At 40.5% G+C, this 16,411-nt stretch overlaps 1 non-coding gene across 1 annotated transcript; it reads right to left on the bottom strand.

Annotated features, from left to right (window-relative positions):
* Positions 1 to 816: 816 nt before the first annotated feature.
* LOC119939759 lies at positions 817 to 954 on the bottom strand. The gene has a single exon (XR_005454722.1). It is a non-coding gene; the product is annotated as a small nucleolar RNA SNORA7 (small nucleolar RNA).
* Positions 955 to 16,411: the final 15,457 nt, after the last annotated feature.

Here is a 16,411-nt window from a genome sequence, read left to right on the forward strand (position 1 = left end):
TATATGTTGCCAATTTGTACTACCCAAGCGCTTAGTACAGTGCTCTGCACATAGTAAGCGCTCAGTAAATACGATTGATGATGATGATGATGACAGGTGAGAACGAGGCACAGTGAAGTTTAGCGGCAGAGGAGTGGACTGTGCGGGATGGGCTGTAGGAGGAGAGAAGGTTTCTACTTCAGTGGAATATCTGGGCTGGATCTGGTGAAAGGGGACTGAATTTACTGTAGATTGTCATAGATGATATTTAATTCTCTACAAGATGCTCTTTTCAATCATTCTAGCCACACAGTGCTCCTACAGACACAGATCAATACTTTCAAACTGTGCTCCACTTCTTTCCCTTTGCCCAGAAGACATGAAGTGATAACTGTGAAAAGACAGGAAGTCAGGAACCCTCAGAAAGGTGTTCCTACAGACAATGCTGTGGGTATTTATTTGCTCACTATCAGCAATCACTTGAAATCTGATAATCCAGGAATGAGGGGCTGACTATTCACCGCTTTATACCTCATCTTTTCACAGTTCCTCCACCTCAGTTCTCCTTCTTCCAACACCGACTTCAAACCCTTCCCCCCTGCTTTGAATTCCACCTTCCTTCAAGCCTTGTCTTGTCTTATGCTATCGAGTTGCCTCCGACCCATAGCGATGCCTTGGACACATCTCTCCCTGAATACCCCACCTCCATCTGCAATTGTTCTGGTAGTGTATCCAAAGAGTTTTCTTGGTAAAAATATGGAAATGGTTTACTATGAACTTGAGTCGCCACGCTTGTCTCTCTCCTATGCCACTGCTGTCCAGCACAGGTAAGTTTTAACTTGTAGCAGATTGCCTTCCACTCACTAACCACTGCCCAAGCTAGGAATGGAATGGGAATGCCTCTGCTTGACTCTCCCTCCCATAGTTGAGACTGGTAGACTACTGGAAATTCTCCAGGTGCGACCCTGAGAGGGGTCCCTCAAAACCAATCAGAAAACCACAATTCTCCCCAGCTTCAAAGACCTTTTATAATAATAATAATAATGGCATTTGTTAAGTGCTTACTATGTGCAAAGCACTGTTCTAAGTGCTGGGGGGGATACAATGTGATCATGTTGTCCCACGTGGGGCTCACAGCCTTAATCCCCATTTTTACAGATGAGGTAACTGAGGCTAAGAGAAGTTAAGTGACTTGCCCAAGGTCACACAGCAGACTTGTGGTGGAGATGGGATTCGAACCCATGACCTCTGAATCCAAAGCCCGGGCTCTTTCCACTGAGCCACGCTGCTTCTTTTGTAATCCCACCACCTCTAGAAGGCATTCCCTGCTTAATTCCTTCCTCCGCAGATGGTTTCATCCCAAAATCTACATCAATGCTGTATGTTTACAGTCACTCTTAGCACTTATGTTCATATCTATTTAGATGTTCTGAATTTATTCACTTATCCATCTTTTCCTGCTGTTGTTATACACAGTTGCAACTGTTCTTCTTTATATGCCTCTCTCTCCCATTAGAATATAAGCTCCTTGAGGGCAAGAATTTCATTTTTTACTTCCACTATAAGAATAACAATAATAATAATAATGCTGATGGTATTTGTTAAGTGCTTACTATGTGCCAGGCACTGTTCTATTTGCTGGGGGAGAGACAAGGTTATCAGGTTGTCCCAGGTGGGGCTCACAGTCTTAATTCCCATTTTACGGATGAGATAACTGAGGCACAGAGAAGCTAAGTGACCTGCCCAAAGTCACACAGCTGACAAGTGGAAGAGCTGGGATTAGAACCCACGACCTCTGATTCCCAAGCCCGTGCTCTTTCCCCTAAGCAATGCTGTGTTCTGCACATTAATAAATACTACTGACTGCTTGAAGAGACTAAATGGAAAGAAATGAGGTCCACATCCAGAGGTGTCCTAAAATTCAAAGGAGGATACGGAGCTCAGGGAAAGAGAGGTACTGGGCTTGAAAATGTATCCTTCATTAGGAAGTTTGCAGGCACAGTTTGAAAATTGACATTTTACCTTTTTTTCCTCAAAGATTATCAAAGATCCATAATAACAATAGTGATGGTATTTGCTAGGTGCTTACTTTGTGTCAAGCACGGTTCTAAGTACTGGTGTAGATACAACCTAATCAGGTTGGACGTATACCCTGTCCCACATGAGACTCACAGTCTTAATATCCATTTTTATAGCTAAGGTAACTGAGGCACAAAGAAGTGAAGTTACTTGCCCGAGATCACACGGCAGGCAAGTGGCCGAGCTGGGATTAGAACCAAGGTCCTTCTTACTCCCAGGCCCCTGCTTTATCCACTAGGCCATGCTGTGAATATAGGGGAAAAGATACATTAAATCAAAATACTATCTGCATAATTTTGCCAAACCATGTGAGTGAATGGAAGTAAGTTGGAGAAGAAAAATGAAAACAAATATATTTTCCCGATCCCTACCTCTAGAGAACAGATCCTCCCTGAAAAGCCCCCTGCCTCCTAAGTAAAGTCATAATGGATACTGGATGAACCGTGCATCCCATTCCATGAAAGGGAAATTGTTCCTTAACCCTGCTAATGAGTTTTCTCTCCCTCGTCATTATCTTAAGGAAAATATTATCTTACTGCAGTCCTATATTCCTAGGTATTTGCACACACACACCTAGAAAGCCCAGGGAAAGTGCCTGGGTATATCCATTCTGTAACTCCAAAGTTTAAACTTTTCAGCTCTATGCTGAAGAGTCCCTGTGCCTCTCCCCAGAGTTACTTCCAGACTCCACAGATGGGTAATTTCTTTTTCATTGTATCTTTGACTTGTCACAGAAATTCATGTCAGAGCTTCCACAAAACTGACTACCCAAAGCAACAGAAACACAGCTCAGACTTAGCTTCATATTTTGGCTCAAGGCATGTTTATGAAGGAAAAGGACTTATACATCACAAAGCATTTGACCTATTTATTTTGCAATAATATGGTTCTTCTAAACAGTAGGACTTGTCAACTGGAAAGTTCTAGTTCTAAAATGTGATTTAATGCTATTGTTGAACACATTCACCTTTTTTTAGACACCTTTACAAGGTACGCAAATAGGTCTCGACTTTCCACAGGACTATTTCAGTTAAAATGTAAGTGCTACATAATATGATGTTTGCTGCTCATATGATTTTTTTAAATCCTTGGAAATGGAGAACTAATTTGGTAGATGTTTAGACTGCGAGCATTTTTTTTCCTGATTGTTTACCTCAATAAAAATAAGCCTAATAGAGTGTTTTATGTCACTAATTACCACCTGAAATCCATGTTGACATTTTAAACAACAATTTTGCTTCCAGGTACTCTACTGACATACTTGTTAAAATGAAAGAGCGCCACATCCTCGCTGACATTTTTCAGCTTTTACAACAGATTTAATGCACTTGTTAATTTGAGCTGTGATCTTAATGTCTTTTCTTTTTCCAATCTGGAATCAGAGGCATCTGGGAAACACAAGACAATTTCCCCTAATGTTACAATTTTCAAGCTCCTACTCCTTTATCAAATACTTAATGTCACAACTCTTCTGCTAAACTGCTAGCAATTTCAGCACATCTAAACGTATCTAATAAATTAGCATTGGATGAAACAAGACACTGTCCTTAATACAAGATAACTTTTCAATAATACCTTTCTATGGTATTTGTTAAAGGCTTACTATGTGTCATACACTGGACTAAGACCTGGGGTAGATAAAAGTTAATCAGTCTGGACATGGCCAATGTCCATATGGGGCTCACATTCTTACCCTCATTTTGCAGATCAGGTACATGAAGAACAGAAAGGTTAAGTGACTTGCCCAATGTAACACATCAGGTAAGTGGCAGAGCTTGGATTAGAACCCAGGTCTTCCGACTCCCCAGTTTGTGCTCTTTCCTCTGGGCCACGTAGCTTTCCTGACTAGAGATTATGCCACATAGTACAGTGCTCTATAAATACATCAATGGTATTTATTCAGCTCTAACTGGATGTAGAGAACTATACAAAGTACTTGGAAGAGTACAATACAACAGAGTTGGTAGACATGTTCCCTGCCCAAAATGAGCTTACAGTCTAGAAAGGCAAACAATCTTCTAGGCAAACAGTCTAGAAATTTATCAAACAATGGAATTTGGGGGGCATTTACTGTGTGCAGAACACTGCCCAACTTGTACTTCCCAAGCGCTTAGTACAGTGCTGTGCACACAGTAAGCGCTCAATAAATACGATTGAATGAATGAATGAATGTACTAAATACTTGGGAAATGGTGACAGAGTTGGTAGACATTCCTTGCATATGACAAGCTTACAGTCTAGAGGGGGAGACAGACAATAATATAAATTACAATTATTCATTCCTTTATTCAATCATATTTATTGAGTGCTTACTGTGTGCAGAGCACTGTACTAAGCACTTGGGAAGTACAAGTCGGCAACATATAGAGACAGTCCCTAAAGTGCTTTGTGCCTGAGGGAGGCGGTGAATAATGGGTGCAAGAGTGACAGTGTGAGTGAGAAAAAAGGAAATAAGGACCTATGCAAGACCTCTTGGAGATGTGCTTTTAATAAGGCTTTGAGAGTGGGGAGAGTGAATTTCTGTCAGTTCTGAAGAGGGAAGGCATTCCAGGGCAGAGGCAGATCATGGGGAAAATAGATGAGATCAAAGTACAGTGAGTTGGCTATGGAGCCCTTTCACTAATGATGCAATCCCTTCTGAATTTGAATCTAAGAGGGTGGGCGTGGTGGTTATTAGCACCCACTATGTCTTAGTTCCCATGAAAGCGATAGTGCATTTCCCCGGTTTCCCGTCTGCCTGTCCCATCTTCTTTCTGTATTAAGTGCAAAAATTCTGGGAAAAGGGATAACAGAATCTGTGGGCTGCCCTCTAGACTGTAAGTTCATTAAGTGTAGGGAACATGTCTGCTAATTTTGTTGTATGGTACTCTCCCAAGCAGTTAGCACAGTGCTCAGTAAATATGATTGACTGATATGTATTTATTTTGATTAAGCCCTTACTTTGTGCCAAGCACTGAACTATGCACTGGAGTTAACATAAGAATCCGGTTGGACATTGTCTCCATGCTGAGTCACGCTCACTCACTAACCCACTAGGAAAATTGGGAGTAAACAGGTGGTCTCTAAGGAGTTGGGGGGAGGAAGCGTGACCATCCAGGGGTTATCTAGAATAGGTTTTTTTGCTTTGTGCTGGCCACCATTTATCTGCTTCCTCCCAAGTCCTTGTGAATCCCCACACAAAAGGGACAGCTTTCTTCCTTGGTGGGAAAATGGTAGGGGGGTGGGGGGGAAGTGTTTGTTATATTGTACTCTCCCATGCACTTAGTAAGCACTCAATCAATACAATTGACTGATTGAACTCTGTGCTGTGAGGAGCCTTGAATTCTGCTCTTCTAGCAGTAGTGCCCTATTGATCATAGTTGGGTCTTTATGTTGCCTTAGTGTTTTGTTTCTCCTTATGTGTTTATCACCAATCAACTTTCATTATTAGACTGAAGGACTACTTATAATTCCCACCCATGTATTCTTGGTACTTAGTATAGTGCTCCATAAACAATGTTTAATAAAATATATCACTACTACTAATAATTTATTAAGTACTTAATGATGTCCCAAGTACTGTAATAAGTACCTGATTAATAACACATTCTCTGCCCCACAGTCTAACTAGGATGGAGAACACATATTGAAAGCCCACTTTACAAATGAGGAAAATGAGGCATAGGGAAGTTAAGTGACTTGCCCAAGGTCCACAGCAAGTATCAGCTAGTATTAGACCCCAGATTTTCTGACTCCCAGGCAGGTGTTCTTGGCAATGAGCACCCTGCTTCTCAAGATTTGAAACTACTTCTAATCAGGGAAACTAACACATATCAATTCTAAGGAATTTCCCTGTGAAATGAAATGCTAAAAGATCCGCGTTCTTCCATCATTCACACAATTACTAGGTTTCCTTTAGCTCCTCTCAAAGTATTACAATGACCATGAACTCAGAATTGCACTGTTATTTTCAAGTCAGTTCCTTTAAACTAGGCTACAATGCCCTGAAGATGTTATTCATTGCCACAGTTGAAACAGTCTGACCTGAAATGTAGTTAACTCCAGACTTTGAACAACTGTGGGTAGGAGAGAAAAAATTAGTATTATTATTGGACATAAAAGACTCCTACTTCATGTTTATCTTCTTCTAGTAGTTCATGGAAACAGTTTTATTTTAAGAGCTTTCTTCACTGATACTGCTTCCGTGGACAGTAAAAAATAAAGTAAATTAGGATTTTTCTAGATTATAGATCTGAAATGGAATTAAAGGTATGATGCATACCCTTTGTAATATTAAGGACAGTTGCTTTGCTCATTTATATGATTGCTTTGAAACTGAAACAGTCCCTGTCCCACATGGGGCTCACATTTTTTAATATATAGAAAAGCAGACACCATTAGTCTGCAGACAGGTTATAACAAAATAGATGCAAAATATCAATATTCCTAATGACCTATTATCAGCAAATACGTACAAAGAACACTATCAAGCACTAATATATTAGAAGTGTTTCCTTCAATTAATTTGTAGCTCCTTGTAACTATGATTCCAAATTTGTTTCCAGATGGACTTCATTACGAAACACTGCCAAAACGAATAGAGGAGAAGAACTTGTAAAATATTCCCATGATGTCCAGCTTCAGGAGGGATAGAAATGATCAAACAATGAAGAATTGGAACATAATCAACTCACTACTCTTGAATTCATACTGAATTGGAATTTGGCTTGACTGGACTAGTGATAAAAACAGAAGGCGGCAAGAGTCCTATATAATTGCTGGATAGTAACCTTAGAAATGATGTTCACAGGGAGTTCATTTTCCTCCACAGTCAAACTGCCTTCCCACACCATCACCCAAGTCCCCTGCTCCCAGCATGGTCTGTGCATATTGAGCCGTGGGGATCATAGCTCTTGCTGTGCACTCTTGCCCTCCTCATACCAGACAATCATTCATGCTCCCTTTCCAAAAACCAGGACTATCTCTCCTCAAAGCCATCATGGAGACTCCCCCATCCTATTTTCCACCATCCTGGTGGAAAAGAGAAAAATACTCACAGCATGCGGCCCCCACAAAACCTCAGGAAGGCTATTGAGTACAGTAGCTGTTACTGTGGCTGCAGGTGCATCATGGACTCTGAGCCAAAAGGAACCTGAATTCAGCTGCTCTAGCCGCAGAATCCTACTGACTTGTTTTCATTTTGTGTATTTGTCATTGTCTTTCATTGTTTCATTTTTCCTGGTTTTCTGTCTCCAATCCCCTCTTCGCAGCTTATATTCGTGGATTTTGATTCCCTCAAAAGACATGATCTGTGACTATTTCCCCACTGTTGGGTAGGGACTGTCTCTATGTCTTGCCAACTTGTACTTCCCAAGCGCTTAGTACAGTGCTCTGCACACAGTAAGAGCTCAATAAATACAATTGATGATGATGATATTTTACTGGTATGCTCTCCTTCCAAGCAGTACAATCCTCTGCAATCCATCATATTTTTTGAATGCTTACTGTGTGCAGAGCACTGTACTAAGCACTTGGGAGAGTACACTATTTCAGAGTTGGTAGACACATTCTCTGCCCACATCTAGAGAGGAAGACATTTTAAATAAATTACAGATGTGTACATAATTGCTGTGGGAGCTGAGGGGGGAGTGAAAAAAGGGAGCAAATCCAAGTGCAAAATCCAATGGCACACAGCAAATGGAAAGTAAATACTATTACTACTACCACAAGGGAGAGCAACAGTGTGCTACAGTAATGGATGATGTTGAAAATAATGGCATCTTCATGATCCCTGAAGCCCACAATCAAAATCAATCTCTCTATTCTCTAAATCCTACCAGTTTTCCCTCCATAGCATTAAAGGGATATAGCCAGTCTTCTCTACACAAACATTTATTTTTGGGTTACAGGCTCTTGCCATATAAGTAGTTCGACTTCTGTATCAGTTTCTAGTCTTTCTGGTCTGGGCTCCACTCTGAGGCTTGGAACTTTTTTTGTAAAATTCTATTCAGCTCACATTTTTCCACACCTCAAAATCTCCAGTGTCAACCCACTTCTCGCCACATTAAGCAGCTATTCCTGCAAAGATATTCCTGGACATAAACTTTAAAGAAATCCCATCTCCTGGAATTCGGTCATACCACATTTTTCCCAACTTCAAAGCCTTACTGAAAATCCACGACCTCCCTAGGCAAAATTCTCCAACTAATTGAGGAAAAAAAAAAAGTTGTGGTGCATTGGTCTTTGCACTCCTTACTGCACAAATGGTTTGAATTTCATCAAGTTTAGCTTATTCAATGAAAACATAGGATAAATGTTCTCTTACTTCTCCCATTAGGTATGTAATAAATATAAATACATTTGTGCTTTCATAAAAAGGTATGACTGTCAATGTTTCATCTTTCCCTTTCAGCCCACATATTCTTTCACCAAATCCTCACAAGAACTTCATCCAAGCTACCCCCTCTCTGGTCCAAGCATTTGCCATGTAGTCCACCTCAATTACTACATCAGCTTCCTCTCCAACCATCCTGCCTTCACTTTGCCCTTTCAGTCCATACTGCCCAGTGCTGCTCCTAACACATTTCTAAAACACTGGTCTGCATAGGTCTCCCCAGTCCTCAAAAATCTCCAGTGTTGCCCATCTTCTCATCAAATTCCTCACCATTGGCTTTAAGGCTTTCAATCAGATCTCTCTTTCCTGCTTATCCTCACTCCTGTCCCACTACAACCTAGCCTGCTTATTTAGCTCTTATAATAATAATAATAATGGCATTTATTAAGCGCTTACTAAGCGCTGGGGAGGTTACAAGGTGATCAGGTTGTCCCACGGGGGACTCACAGTCTCAATCCCCATTTTCCAGATGAGGCAACTGAGGCACAGAGAAGTTAAGTGACTTGCCCAAAGTCACACAGCTGACAATTGGTGGAGCTGGGATTTGAACCCATGACCTCTGACTCCAAGGCCTGGGCTCTTTCCACTGAGCCACACTGCTTCTCTTCAAAGACCAACCTACTTACTGTGCTTCATTGTCTTTCACCATCAACTCTTTGCTCATGTTCTCACTTCTTCCTTTATATCCAAGACAACACCACTTTTCCCATCCTCAAAGACCAACTAAAATCACATCTCTTCCAGGAAGTATTTCTTGACTAATTTCCCATCTCTTCACCCTATTTCCTTTCCTAATGTTTACCCACTAAGCACTTGTATACTCACATCACCCACTCTCCAGAGCACTCCTTTACAAGTGCTCATTATAATAACAGTAATTCTGCTTTTTAAGTGCTTACTATGTGTCAAGCAATTGTACTAAACACTGGGGTAGATGAAAGGTAATCAGGTCCCTCATGGGGCTCACAGTCTAATTAGGAAGGGCAACAGGTATTGAATCCCCATTTTTCAGATAAGGAAACTGAGGCACAGAGAAGTTAAGAGCCTTGCCTTAATGTCACTGAAGTGGGAGTTCAAACTGCAATAATAATAATTGCATTTGTTAAGTACTTACAATGTGCCAGGCACTGCATTAAGTGCTGGGGTGAATACAAATGAATTGGGTAGGACACAATCCCTGTAGCACATGTGGCTCATAGTCTTAGTCCCCATTTTAAAGATGAGGTAACTGAGGCACAGAGAAGTTAAGTGACTTGCCCAAGATGTCACAGCAGATAAGTTGCGGAGCTAGGATTAGAACCCATGTCCCTCTGACTTCTGGGTCTGTGTTCTACCCACTAGGCCATACTGCTTCTATTACATGGCAAATGATGCATCATAATATGACACACAGAGGACTTTTTATGTGTAAAGATGGAAAACAGGGAACAGAGGATCTACATGATGCTGCCACATGTGCATAGAAGAGATAGCAGTGATTCTGCACAGGTTTGGCAGGCATCCTAAGAAGGAGGTTTGATACAACTACCATTTTAAATGTTCCAAATGGTAGCCAACATTGGAAGGTCAGATACATTATTCCTCACCTGGCATGTACAGCCTTGAAGTTCTCCTTTGTCATTCTGCCTGAACCTGAATTTATAAAATTGGTATATGTAAATTATTCTGTTTATGTTCATAACAGATCTGTTAAACTTTATTAATGTGTGTAAAACCATGGATCCATGTTTGACAATGTTAATTATGATTGTGTAATTTGATGCATGACTTCTTTGTGTGAATACTTTGCATTTAGGCCATGTACTTAGGTTATGGATCTGTTGATATAAACGTTCATCTTTCTTTGTCTCTGGGTTGTTGCTGTTGTCTCTATATGACATCATGCCTTATCTGTTGCCATGACAGCCATGCAATGACATGGAAGTGATGGCCTAGACTTTTAATGAAAGAAATTTTACACACTTTTATTTTAAAAATAATTTGTGTGACTTCTTCATGTAGTCTCTGAAGATTGTTTAATACATGCTGCCGTAAATCAATCTTATTGATTTAAAAGGGAGAATTCAGCAACTAACTTTTAGTCTTGAAGCATTAAGAATTTACAAGACAGTGCACATCATGTTTAATATTTCAGTTCACATTCTGTCTACTGGGAATACAAAGGACTTCCACTGCTGTTGCCAGGCATATTGTCAATTTTGAAATTCTGGAACGTGATAGCTTGAGAATATTGACTTAATGACTTTTTTCTGCATTCCCTATTGTCAGAGACAATCTGAACAAATCCTGTCAGGTTCTCAGCTAGTGTCCCCTGCTTCAGATCATTATCTTCAGAGGGTCACTAGCCTTATCCGAGATTGTCCTATCTGAGTTTCATATAAGGGAACAGGGACCAGAAGTTAGGATCTTAAGCAGCCTGGTCCTGAGAGAGAGGACTGGGGTGGCCCTTCCTATTTTAGCATACAGACCCATTGTGGCTTCAAAGTTCTCTATCACCTTGCCCCCTCCTACCTCACCTCCCTTCTCTCCTTCTGTAGCCCAGCCCGCATGCTCCGCTCCTCAGCTGCTAGCCTCCTCACTGTGACTTGTTCTCGCTTGTCCTGCTGTTGACCCCTAGCCCATGTCCTGCCCCTGGCCTGGAATGTCCTCCTTTCACACATCTGCCAGACTAGCTCTCTTCCTTCCTTCAAAGCCCTACTGGGAGCTCACCTCCTCCAGGAGGCCTTCCCAGACGGAGCCCCACTCTTTTTCCTCTCCTCTTCCTCCTCTCCTCCCCACTCCCCTGCCCTTCCTCTTCCCCTCCCCACAGCACTAGTGTATATTTGTACATATTTAATACTCTATTTTAATAATGATGTGTATATAGCTACAATTCTATTCATTCTGTTGGTATTTACACCTGTCTACTTGTGTTTGGGTTTTTTTTGTCTGTCTCCTCCTTCTAGACTGTGAGCCCATTGTTGGGTTGAGACTGTCTCTATATGTTGCCAGTTTGTACTTCCCAAGTGCTTAGTACAGTTCTCTGCACACAGTATATGCTCAATAAATACGATTGAATGAATGAATATACTCATCAATTTGTACAATCATATGACCCACATTTTCTCAGTAAGACAGCAGCAATTTCAAATTAGGTCCTTTAGTATATGTACATTTTTCCCCCATTAAGAAGTAACTCTTTCCTTTAGGGCGTTTGCCTGAAAGATAGATTAGCTTTATCATGGATGAATATTAGTACAATCTATTTCATCATCTTGAATAAAAGTCATCATTTCATGACAAACAAGAAGAACTAGAGAATGCCAGTAAGGCAACCACAGGGGCAATTCAGCCTGATTCAGGTCACTGAGGATCACTGGTAACCAATATTCACTGCAGTAACTAGGTTACTCTGCCCTCTCTAAGATCACACGTATAAAGAAACTGTCACTTTGGAAGAGCATAATCACAGGGCTTCCCTATGCTTCCACTTTGAAACCACACAGCCCATGGTTGCAGAATGATAGGCACCACACTAATGTGATGGGGAAAGGTGGAGGGGAGGGAGGAGGGAGGGCAGGAGTGATCACTGCATTTTTCCATCTCTTTTCCCCTGACACCATGACAACTTCCATAAGAATAGAAATGTAACCAAAATGCTAGTCAGTCTACTTTACAAAGGATGAGAAGGGGGCTGCTGGCAAAGAATACCCTACCTTTAGATGCTTTAAACTGTAAGTAAGGTCACTTTCCTGGAGCAGGGAGAAATCTGATTTGTGACTGGTTTAAGAACATAAGTAAGGTACAAGTTAACTTATCTATTTCGTCTACTTATATAGTAAGCCAGTATGAAAAGGGAACAATGATTTAGTCAATGATATTTGTATTTACCCCAGTGCTTTGCACATAGCGAACACTTAATACCATAAATAGTATGTGAGAGAAAAACAGAAACATGGACACAGAGAATGAACGAGAGAAACTGACAGAGGCAGAGAGCTCCAGAGAGACACATTACTGAATGCTTTTTTTTCCTTCAGTAAAGAGAAAAAAAAACTTTCTATGTCATTTTAAAAATTTGTCAATGTAGATTTCTGTGTATTTTTAAACCAAAGTCAGTCATTAGGAGCATTGTCTTATTTTCAATTTTAGTCTCCATTGATATTGACTAATAATTTAGTTCTGGCAGTAGACTATGGAAAGTCAATCAATGTATGTTATTCACTGCATATCACAACTTGTGGCATCAAAGGGGAAACTAGTTTGCAAAGCTGTCTTTCACTTGGAAAAAACTGAAGCTTCCTGTGTCAAAGATTTTAACAAATTGTTAGCCAATTATCTGACATATTTCCCTATTTTGACTAGTCTAGTGTGGCTGTTTAAAGAGAAGTCTAGCTACTTAGAGTGGAATCTATACAGCACTAAATATTGTTGTTAAAGGAGTCAGTACTTTACAGTTTACACTTGTTGAGGCTGTATTAATCTGCATAAAAGTTAAGGAAAATATGGATAAAAATTTAAAATAGCTGCCAGTAACCTGAGGGCAAGAGGGAGTGCTATGTGAAGATGGGACTAGACAGCCCCACACACCCAACTGCTAATTGTGCAAGTTTAAATCACCCCAAATACTCAGTTTCAAAATTTCCAAGTAGTGCAGAAAACTGGCAATCTGTTTTAAGAGCTGCTGAGATCCTGCATGTACAATTTTAGTCTAGGGTACTCAATTCTTTGGAGAAAACATGGTTTGCCTCTATGCAAGCAATGGTGGCAGCAGAACATTGCAGGTGGAGAACTAGGCTTTCCTCCAGTACTGGACTGAACAATGTTGCTTTGACAAATTTCTCACTGTTTTCTGGTGAAATCGAGGGCCAAGGTGCCAACCCCTGAGACCTGCCTGCTTTGCCCCCATTTCCCCACAGAACTCACAGCCCATGCCAGGTGGTTAGCTGTGACTTCATCTCCAAATGTCATCTTCTCCCAAAGTCGAGTCCCCCACCCACCTTATTGTGTTACCTATTGCATTGCTGCCTTCCCTGTATTTTACCCCACATCTCAACAGGTACATTGGCAGACATCCACCAATCTAATCCTGTCTGAGGAAACAAATCAGAGGAAGTATTCATTCATTCATTCAATCTTATTTATTGAGTGCTTACTGTGTGCAGAGCACTGTACTAAGCAGTTGGGAAGTACAAATCGGCAACATATAGAGACGGTCCCTACCCAACAAAGGGCTCACAGTCTAGAAGGGGGAGATAGACAGCAAAACTAAACAAGTAAACAGGTGTCAATACCATCAAAATAAATGGAATTATAGCTATACATGCATCATTAATAAAATAGAGTAATAAAAATGTACAAATATACATAAGTCCTGTCGGGAGGGGAAAGGGGTAAGGCAGAGGATGGGGGGTGATGGGGAGGGGAGGAGGAGAGAAAAAGGGGGGCTGTCTGGGAAGGCCTCCTGGAGGAGGTGAGCTCTCAGTAGGGCTTTGAAGGGAGGAAGAGAGCTAGTTTGGTGGATGTGTAGAGGGAGGGCATTGCAGGCTAGAGGTAGGATGTGAGCCAGAGGTCGATGGGAGGACAGGCGAGAACGAGGCAAAGTGAGGAGGTTAGCGGCAGAGGAGCAGAGTGTGTGGGCTGGGCTGTAGAAGGAGAGAAGGGAGGTGAGGTAGGAGGTGGCGAGATGATGGAGAGCTTTGAAGCAGAGTGTAAGGACTTTTTGCTTGATAGCCCACAGAGGGAGCCCACAGAAGCCCATAAAACAAGGCTTTTCACTAGTTTCTTTCATTTCTACAGTATTTAAGTGCTTACTATTTGCCAGTCACTGTACTAAGCTCTGGGGTAGATACAAGATAATCAGTTTGGACACAGTTCCTAGCCCACCTGGGGCTCAGAGTCCAAGTAGATGGGAGTGGGATTTAATCCCCATTTTACAGATGAGGTAACTGAGGCCCAGAGAGTGACTTGTCCAAAGTCACACAGGAGACAAGTGGCAGAGCAGGGATTAGAACCCAGGACCACTGACTTCCAGGCCTGAGCTCTTTCCACTTAGGCCACACTACTTTCCCGCTGGTGGAATATGATCAAAGAAAGCCACCCAAAAATTAAATCAAACCACCAGTAAGTCACACTTTAGGAAGTCCTCAGACTTGTGTATGAAGACCAACAATTCTGGTAATGACTGTCTTGTTTAGTTGTTGTGGCTAGGTCTGTCTCTTGCAGCTCACAGCACAGTAGGAATATCTCCAATGAGGAATACTTCCTCGCTACTCCCTGGAAAGCTGGTTGCAATTTAATGAGGATTGGTGAACACCTAACTTCAAAGGAATAGACAATCAACCTGCCTGTCATGGGTGGAATAACCATGCTTCGGATCTTTGTAAATTGATACTTTAAAGTGTAATTATTAAGATTTTAAGTTTGAGATAAAAAAATGCAAAACACCTTAAATTAGTTTACTTAAGTCACTGTCTCTTACCACTTTCCTTCTTAAGACTACATTTCTAAAGTTCAAGTCATGTTTATTGCATTGTGGCATTCTTTGTAGACTTGAACTTCTTTGAAGTTGAATTTCTCAAAAACGTTCTGAGTCACCACACAAGTAAGCCACACTACAGCATTTAGAAATAGGGTGAATATATTGGAGAAGATGCTGCAAAAACATCATGACATGAATTCACTAAGAAAGATTAACACAAATAGCACCAGGTAATCCATGTAACCATGCAGAAAGCTACAATTCCTACACACATACATGTGATAGGGAAGGGGTTTTCAGTCATCTATTAGCCACTGAGGATGACACCACACACCAACTGCTAAATTTGCAAGTAAAAAAATATAATAGACACATTCCCTGCCCACAACATGCTTACAGTCTAGAGGGAGAGACAGACTTTAATATAAATAAATAAAATTACAGATGTATATAAGTGCTATGCGGCTAGCGGAGGGAGGGATGAATAACAGGAACAAAAGTCACCATTAGTTTCATCACTCAAAGAACAACTCATTCTATAAATTTGCATGCAAATGTACTTATTATTTTTATTTTACATAATGATGTAGTCATATATAATCTCAGGCTACTACTGCATTTAGTATCTTCTCCCAAATGTTGAAAGTAGAGTGTGAAAAATTGGGACCTACCTACCTAAACATCAATCTTTTCACAGCCTACCTTCAACATTCAGCAGAAGCTCTGCACACACTCAATGCTCAATAAATACGATGGAGGAATAGAAGTTAAGTAAAATGAAATAGAAGCATGAAATATATGAACTTCGATTTCATTGGTAATATATCTTCTCTAGGATATTAGACAAAGTTAGAGACTTCAAGCTTGAAGTTACAGAAGAAAACAAAAGTAATATTTGTAAGGAAAAAAAAGACTAAGCAGATTGGAATTATTTATGAACTGAAAAAAACTTTTCAGGTTACTGAAAGTTCAGTTCTTTGACCAGTGTAGTGTGGTATGAAAGCAAATAAGTAGTGTATACAAAATAAGGCTCTGCATCCACTTGAGGCTTAAAAAAGGATTAAGCATTTAAATGTTCATTGTTAGAAGCTCCATGGAAGCATTAGTAACTGCTGGGTAAGTGTCCTATTAAAGTATTATTTTTGGATGAATTGGTTGATTTTTATAATAAATCTGTCAGATATTCATCCAAAGAATACAAGGCAAACATTTTGAAATTTTTATCATATTCAAATTTTAGAAATGTAATTGGCATTGTCCTATGCTATGTGTCTCTCACGAATGTCATAAGCTTGTGGTTAATTGCTCAACAAAATCTATTTAACTTTGCATAAAAGCAAATGTGGCTTTTGGATCATAATGTCAGTTTACCAAAAGCTTTGGGATATAATTGCCACAAGGAATATTAGTTTTTTTGGAAATGACTCCAAATTGGTTAGCCTAAACAGAGATCCCTCTGCCTTCCATAGTTAGTCAATCATATTTACTGAGCACTATGTGCAGAGCACTGTATTAAGAAC

The sequence above is a fragment of the Tachyglossus aculeatus genome, chromosome 17, assembly GCF_015852505.1.
Source record: "Tachyglossus aculeatus isolate mTacAcu1 chromosome 17, mTacAcu1.pri, whole genome shotgun sequence".
NCBI classification, from domain to species: Eukaryota; Metazoa; Chordata; class Mammalia; order Monotremata; family Tachyglossidae; genus Tachyglossus; species Tachyglossus aculeatus.